The sequence below is a fragment of the Lissotriton helveticus genome, chromosome 8, assembly GCF_964261635.1.
Source record: "Lissotriton helveticus chromosome 8, aLisHel1.1, whole genome shotgun sequence".
Lineage (NCBI taxonomy): Eukaryota > Metazoa > Chordata > Amphibia > Caudata > Salamandridae > Lissotriton > Lissotriton helveticus.
The window spans coordinates 1710666622-1710680267 of record NC_136069.1 but is presented as its reverse complement, the minus strand read 5'-3'; the positions used below and the strand labels follow the sequence as shown (position 1 = coordinate 1710680267).

Below are 13646 nucleotides of genomic sequence, written 5' to 3'. Positions count from 1 at the left end.
CTGTGTCTTGCTAATTCCTCACATGCCACATACCATGACCTCAGACCTCCTGCTCTCTTTGGATATGGACTTGATGGGAGTTTTATTCTGCTGATTCTCTGCTAGGGCTGTGATACGAAGATCTACCTCATTACCTGCTCTTACCTCAGATCCCGCTTCTACTCACAACGGAAATGAGTCCTAGATCGCTGTTCTCTACAACTCACCCATTTTATTTCATGGACATTCTTCTCTCATCAGTTGGAAAATGAGCATCTCTTTCATTGCCTCCACTCTCTCCTGAGAAGACTTATTGAGAACCTACAATAGCACTCAGGATGATGCAGGTTTAGCTTTTATTCTTGCCATTGAAGCTTTCAATCAGAGGCCAAGCAGAAGTCAAGGACTCCTTGGAACAGAGAACAGAGGCACTGCTCAGCACCTCCCTTTGCACATGCTCTTTATGGCTCATCCTTCTTGTGTAAAATCATATAACATGATTTCTAAACTGATTCCCTCAATGTGCACTTTTTGGCTTTTCAGTCAATTAACATTTGTAAAGTTATTGTATTAGTTGTATTATTTTGATTGTTGTTACTATTGATATGTAATGACCTTTCTTGCTGCATTAAGTATAGTTGATTATTAATAAATGCCTCTCCTAATATGAGTGGCTTTCCACCTTTTTATTTTGATTTGGTCTTTCTTCTCTCCAGGCTCCATCACATACCACACTGCATTTCCTAAGTGTTTCTTCTGTTACTTTGTGACACAGGTAGCACCCAATGCCACCCCACTGTTAGGTCAGTGAGGGAGAGGAAAGGACAGACCACCTCGTGTCACCAGAATATGTGAGCAGATGTATGGAGGTAAAAGGATTGGTTTCTAAAAAAGGGAGTGAAAGGTCATGATCCCTTACTCACCGTAGATTTGAGCAATAAAGGATTCTTGTTTATTTTCTGCCCATGACAGGGGGAAACCCCTGACGCCTAATATGTACAAAGTTCAACAGGATTGTCTGGACCAGGATAGTTTTAAGGTTCTTGACAGGAAAAAATTTGAATCACACGCTGATTTTTTAATGTGAATTATTTATGAAAGTACTGTCACTCTATCCTCAAGAGTGAGTGGAAAAATAGCCAACATGTGTTTCGCCCCTTACATGGCCTTCCACCCTGGGGCTTCCTCAGGACATATGTTAAGTAAAAAAAGGGGTTGAGAAAAATAATTCTTGGCGGGAGAACGTCTTAGGAATTTTCTGTCACAGCATAGTGCCAGTCTGATTCGCGTCCGTGGTTGGTGTCAGGTATCGAGGTAAAAGGAGGCAGCTATATAATCAACCTTGAGAGCCCCTTCTAAAAATTCTTCCTTGTTAAAACTAACAGGCCTAGAGCACTAACATGTCTCTCCAGGCTATTCTGTGCTACACAGTTCAAATAGGAACTGTTAATAGCTAAAAGTTGCTCTTAGTTTTCATTTTATTAAACTATTGTGAAAATGCATAAACACATGTCTCACACAACTCTATCTTCAGTTCCAATATCATACAGTCTCATATTTCAGATTATACCTTCTAACCACTGACTGTGATAATCACCATCAAGATACTAACTTACCCAGTTTTAAGCAAGAAGAATGTTGACATGTTTCGGCATGTTGTCCAATTTTCACCTGGGTCTTCATTACGGCAAAGTCGTAAAGTGGTTTAAAAATGATGAATATTTATCAGCTGTGAGAGAGCTCTCATAAACAGAGAATACACTGTTTAGGTTTAATTTACTATGAATATGCCTTCCTTTCCATTGAATACATCACAAACATGTGTAGCAAAGGAGGGGTAAAGGGATTGGATCAAGTGTTGATCCTAAGGCTCAATTTACCATTCCAGGAAAATAGAATGGAAGGTCCAACCTGAGTCAGAGCCCCAAATAGCAATGACTGACAAAAAGGGGACTCAGTTGTTCCTTGGTGAAGAGTAATACGGTCAAGGAAGGAAGGAGGTTGATAAGAGGGTAGTGCTCAGTGGAGGGCTACCCTGGGCATCCCATTAGTTGGAATGAATGGCCTCACACACTCTTGCAAGTGTCATGCTTCATCATCGGCCGTTGCTCCTCGTTGGACAGGCGGTGCAATGTCCAACGGGCTCACCTCTAGGAGGGGCTCTTTATCGGAGATCTTTTTTCCAACAGCCTGTGGGTGAAGTGCAAGTGAGGGGCCAGGTAAGAAGTGAATAGTGTAGGTGGGTGTGTTAAAATATAGCAAGGGATACCGGAGATCAATTTATTCTGGTGGTTCCCATACTATAAGTAAAACCAGTGGGTAGCCTATGATCGCCAGAGATTAGGTTCTGTATCACGATCCAGGACTACAAAGCGTTCTGTGAGGTCAACGTGTTTCTCGCTTCTGCAATTATGCTGCGATTCTTCAGGACCTTATATAATTGTACATCTATCACAAGGAAAGACCTAATAAAGTGTCAACCTATAAACATCATTGTTACTGTTGTACTACCTGGTTATAACCGCTCTTGCCTAGAGGAGACAAAAGGAAGAGTTACCAAAATACAAGGACAACAGTTTCCCATTCTTGACCGTGAACACACTGTGGTTGTGTGAAGAGAAGTGACTCTGTGGCTGTGACATTCTGTGCGCAGTGACCATTAAGTATCAACTTCATTTACATATACCACATGTCACCTATATCATATTTAAAATTGAAATGAATGAAAATTAAAATGAAAGAAACTAAAATTAAATTAAAACATGATAGCAGCAGTTTCTTCAAGGTGTCTACTTAGTAAACCCACTGGGGTTCCTTAGATACTCACCTACAGGTCAAGGAGTACAGGTGTCAACAGGACCCGGTAGGTGTGACTTCAAGGGAGAGAGCCAATAGGGGTTTAATGGCTATAGGGAAGACAAAGGCACGAATTTCCAATATTGTCAGGGAACCCCAAATGCCTAAGTGGTTCATTGTTCTGTAATTGGAATTGATTTCTCTTTGTGCTTAATATTTCACACTACTGGTATTAGCCCTACAATATTGGGGACGTTCTTATACATTCATCCTGCTATAGGTAATACGCAGGTATGTTGGTAAATGCATATTCTAATTGCTGAAAAAGGCCTCGGTGTAGTTATGGCCATATTCTTGTTAAGGTTAAGAAATATAGGTAAACACGTCCAAAGTACAGCGTTAGCACACTTAGTTCTGCATGCATGTGCCGCTGTCCGTGTGCAAATAGTAATGTTGCGATATTGCCCAATACCTTGTATAGCTAGGTTAAATTAAGGATTCAGAAGCAGTCGTGTTAGTCGGTAAAGAGGCGCCAACCCTAACTGCGGCAGCTCCCGGCACGCACACAAAGATCCTGATATTGGGATCAGTACACCAAACTCGCTGCGCTCCCAGGAGTCGCTCAGAAGAATGCGCCGCTCACTTACTTCTCAGAGCCTTGGTCATTGCTCTTACGCCTACCCATCGCTACCGGGATCCGGATAGTACCGGGTTCCCGGTACACTGATGTTTTTATCGATGGTTTGGGGCGTCACCACAGTGACTGGTATGTCACGTGATAGGTGGTGCTAACGTGGTCGCCATCTTGGAAAGTGCAATCCAAGCGCGTCCACAGTTCAATACCCAGGGTGGCATTGGAGTAGGGTGTAGATATCATTACACTGTTGGCGGTGAGGGTCAAATAGTGTGAAAATTAACTAAAGAGTTGGTCAGCACTCATATATTTGACATTTAACAAGGCACATGATGTATCTTGTGTAGAACGACGCTAATACGGGCGCCATCTTGGAAGGGTGAAAACGGACCCCTTAAGATTTATAGCCCAATGGAGCTCAATGTGTGCTATGCAATGATTTAGCCTAGACGTTTGTAAAGACTGAAAGGACATGGGATGTATGAATCAAACTAGACGCTGGTACAGACAGAGAGGACATGGGATGCATACAGAAGCTTTGTATGTACCATACCTGGGACACAGTCCATCAATGAAATCATAGACTGCTCCACGGGATATCTTCGTTGAGTCCCCGCTTATCTGAGGATAACCTATGTATCCAACGTTGTTCTATATGGAATAGGTCCTGTTTAGATCTGCTGTTGGGTATTTCAAGGATGATCCACCAAATGGAGTCAGCAGTGTGGTTGTGTTCCAGGAAGTGTCGGCACATTTTCGTGTTAGGTTTTTTACATCGTATATTACTGCGATGTTCCGATATACGAATCTTGACCGATCTGGTGGTCATGCCCACATATTGTAATTCACAAGGGCACCTAATGAGGTAGATACAATTGGAGGAGTTACAATTGGTATGATTGCGAATTTCCCAAGTGAATGTCTCTGTCAAGTTGATAGACTTGGTAACATTAGTAAAGGGGCAGACGCTGCAAGAACCACACGGGTAGTGTCCCTTAACTGGAGGGAGTTGCCAGAGTGTGTTCTGTCTGCGGACTATACTTTGTTTTGGTCTGGTGTGAACCAAGACATCTTTTATGTTACTGGACCTTTTAAAGGCAAACATGGGGATCTCCAGAGTCAGCTCTCCTGTATTGAGAATTTGCCAGTGTTTCTTGACAATTCTCTTAATGTCATTAGAGATAGGTGTAAAGGTTGTAACACAAGTCAAAGGAATGGTCTCTTGTGAGGTTCTGATGTTATCCTCCAGGAGTGCCTCTCTATTGTTGTTCTGTGCCCGCTTCCGTGCTTTGTAAATCTCCCTGGTGGGGTAACCTCTATCTTTCAAATTTCGTGAAAGAATACTAGACTCATTCCTGTAGTCAGTGAGGTTGGTGCAATTACGCCTTACCCGCAGAAATTGCCCAAAGGGAAGATTCGGTCTCAAGGCTCTTGGATGATGGCTAGTGAAGAGTAACAAACTGTTCCGGTCCGTGGGCTTCCGATACATCGTGGTATTGATCTTGCCCCTTTCCAATCTGATGGTAAGGTCCAGAAATGCTATCCTGGAGTCTGAGGCAGTGATTGTGAAGGTCAGGAAGTTGTTCAGGGTGTTCAACCACGCGAAAAACTCCAGGTACTGGTGTGTTGTCCCTGTCCAGAGTATGAGGATGCCATCAATGAACCTCCTCCATAGTATGATGTTAGAGTGGTAGGGGTTCATTGGTCCATTGATGTATTGTTCCTCAAAATCTGCCATATACAGGCATGCCACCGAAGGGGCAAAGGTACTGCCCATGGACGTGCCCTGGGTCTGTTGATAATACTGTCCTTTGAATTCGAAGAAGTTCTTAGTCAGGGCAAGTTCAGCACATTCCATAATGAAAGAAGGTGGTGTTGCTGATGTCCATACTTCCATACTAAGAGTCCTCTCTATTACCCCGAGTGTGGCCCTCTGTGGGATATTCGTATAGAGGGCCTCCACGTCTAGGGTAATGAGGAAGTCAATATGGATGTCCTCCTGCAGATTGTCGAGGAGGCATAAGACATCTTTGGTGTCTTGAACATAGGAAGGGATTCTCTTCACTAGCGGTTGCAGGAAATAGTCACAAAATTGTGATAAAGGCTCCAAGATAGTACCTATCCCTGATACAATCGGGCGTCCAGGTACCGGTGTTGTCCCCTTGTGAATTTTAGGGAGGGTATAAAAATATGGTACTCTTGGATCCTTTTTTACAAGAAATTCCGCCTCTTTTTTGGTAATCCATTCTTGGCACTCTGCAGACTCCACCAATCCTGTAATGGTGGTTTTAAGCCGTGCGGTGGGGTCAGTAGGGATAGGAGTGTAGTAGCGTCTATCCCCTAGTTGTCTTAGGCATTTTATTTCATAGTCTTTAGTGTCCATTAAGACTGTGGCCCCATCCTTGTCAGCCTGTTTGATCGTGATGGTTTCGTCATTGCCCAAAGAGTTGAGTATTTGTTTCTCCATATTGGACAGATTCTGGTATTTCTTGCATGGTCTCAGGGCCCCGATGTCCTTGAGCACAGCCTGCTCATATGTTAGGACTTCGTTGGGTATCATCCCACTATGTGGTGTAAAAGTTGATGGATTATGGAGACCTGAGTCAGAGCGTGTCTCGACGGCTTTACCATCAAAGAAAGCTCTCAATCTGACTTTCCTGAAGAATTTCTGAATCTCGCAAGTCAGTTCAAAATTGTCTATTTTGGGGGTGGGCACAAATCCCAATCCTTTCTGAAGGACTTTTTCTTCTGGTATTGTGAGTTGGCGTGATGAAAGGTTCACCACAAGACTCACTTCCTCCCTGTCCTGCTCCTCGTTTCCACCCCTAAGGTTTGTGTGTCCTCCCACTGGACCCTTTTGTCCTGAGCGTTTCCTCGCCTGCGCCTGCGCCCGCGCCCTCTGCCCCAACCTCTGTCTAAAAAAGGCTGCTGGTTCATATTTTGCGGGGCAAACTGAGGGGGGTACGGAGGTCCAAAGGGGGTCATGGGATGTTGAAACTGTGGAAATTGCCACATTGGAGGACCTTGGTAGGGGGGGGGTTGATAAAAGGGTTGTCCCCGTCTCCCTCCTCTATTGCCTCTCTGGGGTCTAGGTTGCCACTCATCTCCACTCGAGTTGTCGTCGTTGTTGGAACCTCGCTTTGAAGAGGTAGCACTTGAGTCGGAGAGATACCCTGTCCCTGTGGGGACAAAGTCGTCCTTGAGATAAGGATAGACTTTCTCTTTGGAGAATCGTTCAATATCCTTTTGTAGTTTTGCCACTTTTTGTTTCATTAAGAAATCTTTATGTTCTGTGATTTCTTTGTTGAGCTCTGTCAACTTGGTCTTAAAACCGGTGTTCTGTCCAGAGTTTTTAAGGGCGCTTTCTGCTGCCTGGATTTTAGTCAGGAGCTCATCAGCCAAACGTTTGGCTGTGTTTACCAGAAGAATAAGTAAATCATGTGTACATTTCCAAGAAATGAGAGACCATTCTATCTTAAATTGGCCGTCCTCCCAGAAGATTCTGGGGAAGTTCTTGACAATGAGGCCGTTAGGTGCTATTTTAGCCTTAAAGTATTCGGCCATTAATGCTCCATGTAGAGTGATTCTGACCCACTCTCTTTTCATATCAGAGAGTGCTTTCCAGTCTGTAGAGTTGCTCCCTGTTGCAATTTCTAGGTCCATGCCTAGCATAGATGGAAGCCTATGAATAGCTGCTGCATCATCATCACCAAAACAAAGCGAGAAACATGTTGACCTCACAGAACGCTTTGTAGTCCTAGATCGTGATACAGAACCTAATCTCTGGCGATCATAGGCTACCCACTGGTTTTACTTATAGTATGGGAACCACCAGAATAAATTGATCTCCGGTATCCCTTGCTATATTTTAACGCACCCACCTACACTATTCACTTCTTACCTGGCCCCTCACTTGCACTTCACCCACAGGCTGTTGGAAAAAAGATCTCCGATAAAGAGCCCCTCCTAGAGGTGAGCCCGTTGGACATTGCACCGCCTGTCCAACGAGGAGCAACGGCCGATGATGAAGCATGACACTTGCAAGAGTGTGTGAGGCCATTCATTCCAACTAATGGGATGCCCAGGGTAGCCCTCCACAGAGCACTACCCTCTTATCAACCTCCTTCCTTCCTTGACCGTATTACTCTTCACCAAGGAACAACTGAGTCCCCTTTTTGTCAGTCATTGCTATTTGGGGCTCTGACTCAGGTTGGACCTTCCATTCTATTTTCCTGGAATGGTAAATTGAGCCTTAGGATCAACACTTGATCCAATCCCTTTACCCCTCCTTTGCTACATATCTTGCACGGCTAACCACCGTGGGGTGTATATTGTTTGGTGGGTAAGTGTTCCTCTATCCCCCTCCTCTCTCTGAGTCCCTGACCAATATATCACGGACCGGGTTGATATACCTTTGAGTTTTATCCCCTTTTGACCTTTTTCTTTCATTTCACCAGAGAACCCCGTACCATCCCAATATGGACGGACAAGGACTTAGTTTTGGTGATGATGATGCAGCAGCTATTCATAGGCTTCCATCTATGCTAGGCATGGACCTAGAAATTGCAACAGGGAGCAACTCTACAGACTGGAAAGCACTCTCTGATATGAAAAGAGAGTGGGTCAGAATCACTCTACATGGAGCATTAATGGCCGAATACTTTAAGGCTAAAATAGCACCTAACGGCCTCATTGTCAAGAACTTCCCCAGAATCTTCTGGGAGGACGGCCAATTTAAGATAGAATGGTCTCTCATTTCTTGGAAATGTACACATGATTTACTTATTCTTCTGGTAAACACAGCCAAACGTTTGGCTGATGAGCTCCTGACTAAAATCCAGGCAGCAGAAAGCGCCCTTAAAAACTCTGGACAGAACACCGGTTTTAAGACCAAGTTGACAGAGCTCAACAAAGAAATCACAGAATATAAAGATTTCTTAATGAAACAAAAAGTGGCAAAACTACAAAAGGATATTGAACGATTCTCCAAAGAGAAAGTCTATCCTTATCTCAAGGACGACTTTGTCCCCACAGGGACAGGGTATCTCTCCGACTCAAGTGCTACCTCTTCAAAGCGAGGTTCCAACAACGACGACAACTCGAGTGGAGATGAGTGGCAACCTAGACCCCGGAGAGGCAATAGAGGAGGGAGACGGGGACAACCCTTTTATCAACCCCCCCCTACCAAGGTCCTCCAATGTGGCAATTTCCACAGTTTCAACATCCCATGACCCCCTTTGGACCTCCGTACCCCCCTCAGTTTGCCCCGCAAAATATGAACCAGCAGCCTTTTTTAGACAGAGGTTGGGGCAGAGGGCGCGGGCGCAGGCGAGGAAACGCTCAGGACAAAAGGGTCCAGTGGGAGGACACACAAACCTTAGGGGTGGAAACGAGGAGCAGGACAGGGAGGAAGTGAGTCTTGTGGTGAACCTTTCATCACGCCAACTCACAATACCAGAAGAAAAAGTCCTTCAGAAAGGATTGGGATTTGTGCCCACCCCCAAAATAGACAATTTTGAACTGACTTGCGAGATTCAGAAATTCTTCAGGAAAGTCAGATTGAGAGCTTTCTTTGATGGTAAAGCCGTCGAGACACGCTCTGACTCAGGTCTCCATAATCCATCAACTTTTACACCACATAGTGGGATGATACCCAACGAAGTCCTAACATATGAGCAGGCTGTGCTCAAGGACATCGGGGCTCTGAGACCATGCAAGAAATACCAGAATCTGTCCAATATGGAGAAACAAATACTCAACTCTTTGGGCAATGACAAAACCATCACGATCAAACAGGCTGACAAGGGTGGGGCCACAGTCTTAATGGACACTAAAGACTATGAAATAGAATGCCTAAGACAACTAGGGGATAGACGCTACTACACTCCTATCCCTACTGACCCCACCGCACGGTTTAAAACCACCATTACAGGATTGGTGGAGTCTGCAGAGTGCCAAGAATGGATTACCAAAAAAGAGGCGGAATTTCTTGTAAAAAAGGATCCAAGAGTACCATATTTTTATACCCTCCCTAAAATTCACAAGGGGACAACACCGGTACCTGGACGCCCGATTGTATCAAGGATAGGTTCTATCTTGGAGCCTTTATCACAATTTTGTGACTATTTCCTGCAACCGCTAGTGAAGAGAATCCCTTCCTATGTTCAAGACACCAAAGATGTCTTATGCCTCCTCGACAATCTGCAGGAGGACATCCATATTGACTTCCTCATTACCCTAGACGTGGAGGCCCTCTATACGAATATCCCACAGAGGGCCACACTCGGGGTAATAGAGAGGACTCTTAGTATGGAAGTATGGACATCAGCAACACCACCTTCTTTCATTATGGAATGTGCTGAACTTGCCCTGACTAAGAACTTCTTCGAATTCAAAGGACAGTATTATCAACAGACCCAGGGTACATCTATGGGCAGTACCTTTGCCCCTTCGGTGGCATGCCTGTATATGGCAGATTTTGAGGAACAATACAACAATGGACCAATGAACCCCTACCACTCTAACATCATACTATGGAGGAGGTTCATTGATGACATCCTCATACTCTGGACAGGGACAACACACCAGTACCTGGAGTTTTTCGCGTGGTTGAACACCCTGAACAACTTCCTGACCTTCACAATCACTGCCTCAGACTCCAGGATAGCATTTCTGGACCTTACCATCAGATTGGAAAGGGGCAAGATCAATACCACGATGTATCGGAAGCCCACGGACCGGAACAGTTTGTTACTCTTCACTAGCCATCATCCAAGAGCCTTGAGACTGAATCTTCCCTTTGGGCAATTTCTGCGGGTAAGGCGTAATTGCACCAACCTCACTGACTACAGGAATGAGTCTAGTATTCTTTCACGAAATTTGAAAGATAGAGGTTACCCCACCAGTGAGATTTACAAAGCACGGAAGCGGGCACAGAACAACAATAGAGAGGCACTCCTGGAGGATAACATCAGAACCTCACAAGAGACCATTCCTTTGACTTGTGTTACAACCTTTACACCTATCTCTAATGACATTAAGAGAATTGTCAAGAAACACTGGCAAATTCTCAATACAGGAGAGCTGACTCTGGAGATCCCCATGTTTGCCTTTAAAAGGTCCAGTAACATAAAAGATGTCTTGGTTCACACCAGACCAAAACAAAGTATAGTCCGCAGACAGAACACACTCTGGCAACTCCCTCCAGTTAAGGGACACTACCCGTGTGGTTCTTGCAGCGTCTGCCCCTTTACTAATGTTACCAAGTCTATCAACTTGACAGAGACATTCACTTGGGAAATTCGCAATCATACCAATTGTAACTCCTCCAATTGTATCTACCTCATTAGGTGCCCTTGTGAATTACAATATGTGGGCATGACCACCGGATCGGTCAAGATTCGTATATCGGAACATCGCAGTAATATACGATGTAAAAAAACTAACACGAAAATGTGCCGACACTTCCTGGAACACAACCACACTGCTGACTCCATTTGGTGGATCATCCTTGAAATACCCAACAGCAGATCTAAACAGGACCTATTCCATATAGAACAACGTTGGATACATAGGTTATCCTCAGATAAGCGGGGACTCAACAAAGATATCCCGTGGAGCAGTCTATGATTTCATTGATGGACTGTGTCCCAGGTATGGTACATACAAAGCTTCTGTATGCATCCCATGTCCTCTCTGTCTGTACCAGCGTCTAGTTTGATTCATACATCCCATGTCCTTTCAGTCTTTACAAACGTCTAGGCTAAATCATTGCATAGCACACATTGAGCTCCATTGGGCTATAAATCTTAAGGGGTCCGTTTTCACCCTTCCAAGATGGCGCCCGTATTAGCGTCGTTCTACACAAGATACATCATGTGCCTTGTTAAATGTCAAATATATGAGTGCTGACCAACTCTTTAGTTAATTTTCACACTATTTGACCCTCACCGCCAACAGTGTAATGATATCTACACCCTACTCCAATGCCACCCTGGGTATTGAACTGTGGACGTGCTTGGATTGCACTTTCCAAGATGGCGACCACGTTAGCACCACCTATCACGTGACATACCAGTCACTGTGGTGACGCCCCAAACCATCGATAAAAACATCAGTGTACCGGGAACCCGGTACTATCCGGATCCCGGTAGCGATGGGTAGGCGTAAGAGCAATGACCAAGGCTCTGAGAAGTAAGTGAGCGGCGCGTTCTTCTGAGCGACTCCTGGGAGCGCAGCGAGTTTGGTGTACTGATCCCAATATCAGGATCTTTGTGTGCGTGCCGGGCGCTGCCGTAGTTAGGGTTGGCGCCTCTTTACCGACTAACACGACTGCTTCTGAATCCTTAATTTAACCTAGCTATACAAGGTATTGGGCAATATCGCAACATTACTATTTGCACACGGACAGCGGCACATGCATGCAGAACTTGTGGAAAATTAGTACGGTCTGATAAACATTATCTGCGCCATCTTGCCTTTTTCCCGGATGCCACACTTTTTGTCGTGCGCACCCGCCATTTTAGGTGCCTCGATCAGAACAACCCTTTTTGCATACCACTGGCCCCCGGCATAGCCCTCCTCCCTCACAAAGCCCGCACTCTGACAACCCCCGCTCGCACATGCCTTGGGTCATAAACCCCTCTTCCGCGCAGCGTTGCCTCAGAACCCCATCCTGTCCCCAGCGCGACACCTCCCTTCCTTCCTTTCATGGTCCCAGGCCCTTTTTGATACAAAACCCCTTTTCCTGTGTGCCCGTTTGTCTTCCTCGTTCCCAGGCCGACACCTAGCTCTGCCGATACTGTTCCTTGCCCCTCCCCGTACAGTAGAAAGCTTCCCTCATCAAAGGACCCCCGAGTTGATCAAAGCCCCCACCCTACGAGATCCGATCAAACCCCCACATTCCATGAATCGGCGGAATGTCCAGCTGCGCGATAATCATCACCTGTTGTGACCGGGGTGGGGACTTCAACTGTAAATGTGTGTGGGAACGGGCCTGAAGGGGAGATTCGGAGGATATCCTTTCATACTTCAAAGCATTGCAAGACTGTGTTACCTGCAATAAAATTCATTTAACTGTGTATAAGAGGCCAGGCCTCAGAGATGCGGTTAGAGCACCTAATGACGATACCTGCTGTCTGAATTGTTGTGTTCTCCTCCGGAGAGAATAAACCTTGTTTCCTGCCTTCCCGTCTCCAGCGCCTGCCTCTTCATTGATTAATAATTCGTGGGTTAAAGAGGCGATACCGCCGGGCAAATATCGATTGTCCCTTGACCTTAGATTTAACAAACTAAGGGGTCGATTAGGATGGCGGACGGAAACGTGTACCGTCCGCCGCGGAAGGTGGCAAGCTACTCCGGACCTGTCCGCGGAAAATCCGCAACAGCAATTAGGATAAAACATACAAAAAACGCCGACCGCGGCGTACGGAGCACTCCAATCCCCGTCCGCGGCGGTCGGAGTACACCTGAGTCCGCGGCAGGCGGACGGAACAGTAAAAACACCGACCGCCGCGTACGCACATGACCGCGAATACATCCACCACCCCCGCTATACCTGCGCAATGTCCGTGTCCGCAATTAGGATAACTCCGCAAGTACCCCGGTAGTCACCGCCATCCACGTCCGCAGCGGAACCAATGCACCGAGAATCCGTGCACCACAGCGGAACGACAACACAAACAACATCCCTACTGTCAAACCAATGCCATACATTGGCACGGAAGTTTATCACCAAACACACGAAAAAAAACGCCCACCCACCGAAAATATCCAAACCAATCACAACACACAATGATCCACCGCCAAGCACCACACAATCCACACCTGCCAACACTCCCACCTAGCACCTGACTGCCAATAACCATTCAGACACGGTCTAGACACACACCATAAAAGAACTCCCACCCACTCCACAACTCCTCTGCATCACAGCATAGCTGCTAGCAGGACACACCACTGAACTGAGCCCAAAGAGAAATAGCATTCACACAACCCACACCCAAACACACCCACCACACAAACACCCACCACACCATTCTTACACACCACACACCTGCACCACCCCATCCACGCAAACCCACACCCCGAGCACCACACACCATGGCACCAAAAAAAACCCCCAAATTCACTGACACCGAGTTGAAGGTTATGGTCGATGAGATCATCCGTGTGGAACCCCACTTATTCGGGGCCCTAGTGCAGCAGACCAGCATAGCCAGGAGAAACAGCATGTGGG

The 13646-nt window shown here is 45.9% G+C and overlaps 1 long non-coding RNA gene across 1 annotated transcript in view; it reads right to left on the bottom strand.

Annotated features, from left to right (window-relative positions):
* LOC144772171 (uncharacterized) overlaps positions 1-13646 on the bottom strand; it is a 245950-nt gene that overhangs the window by 162260 nt on the left and 70044 nt on the right. The gene's annotated exons all lie outside the window — the stretch shown is intronic.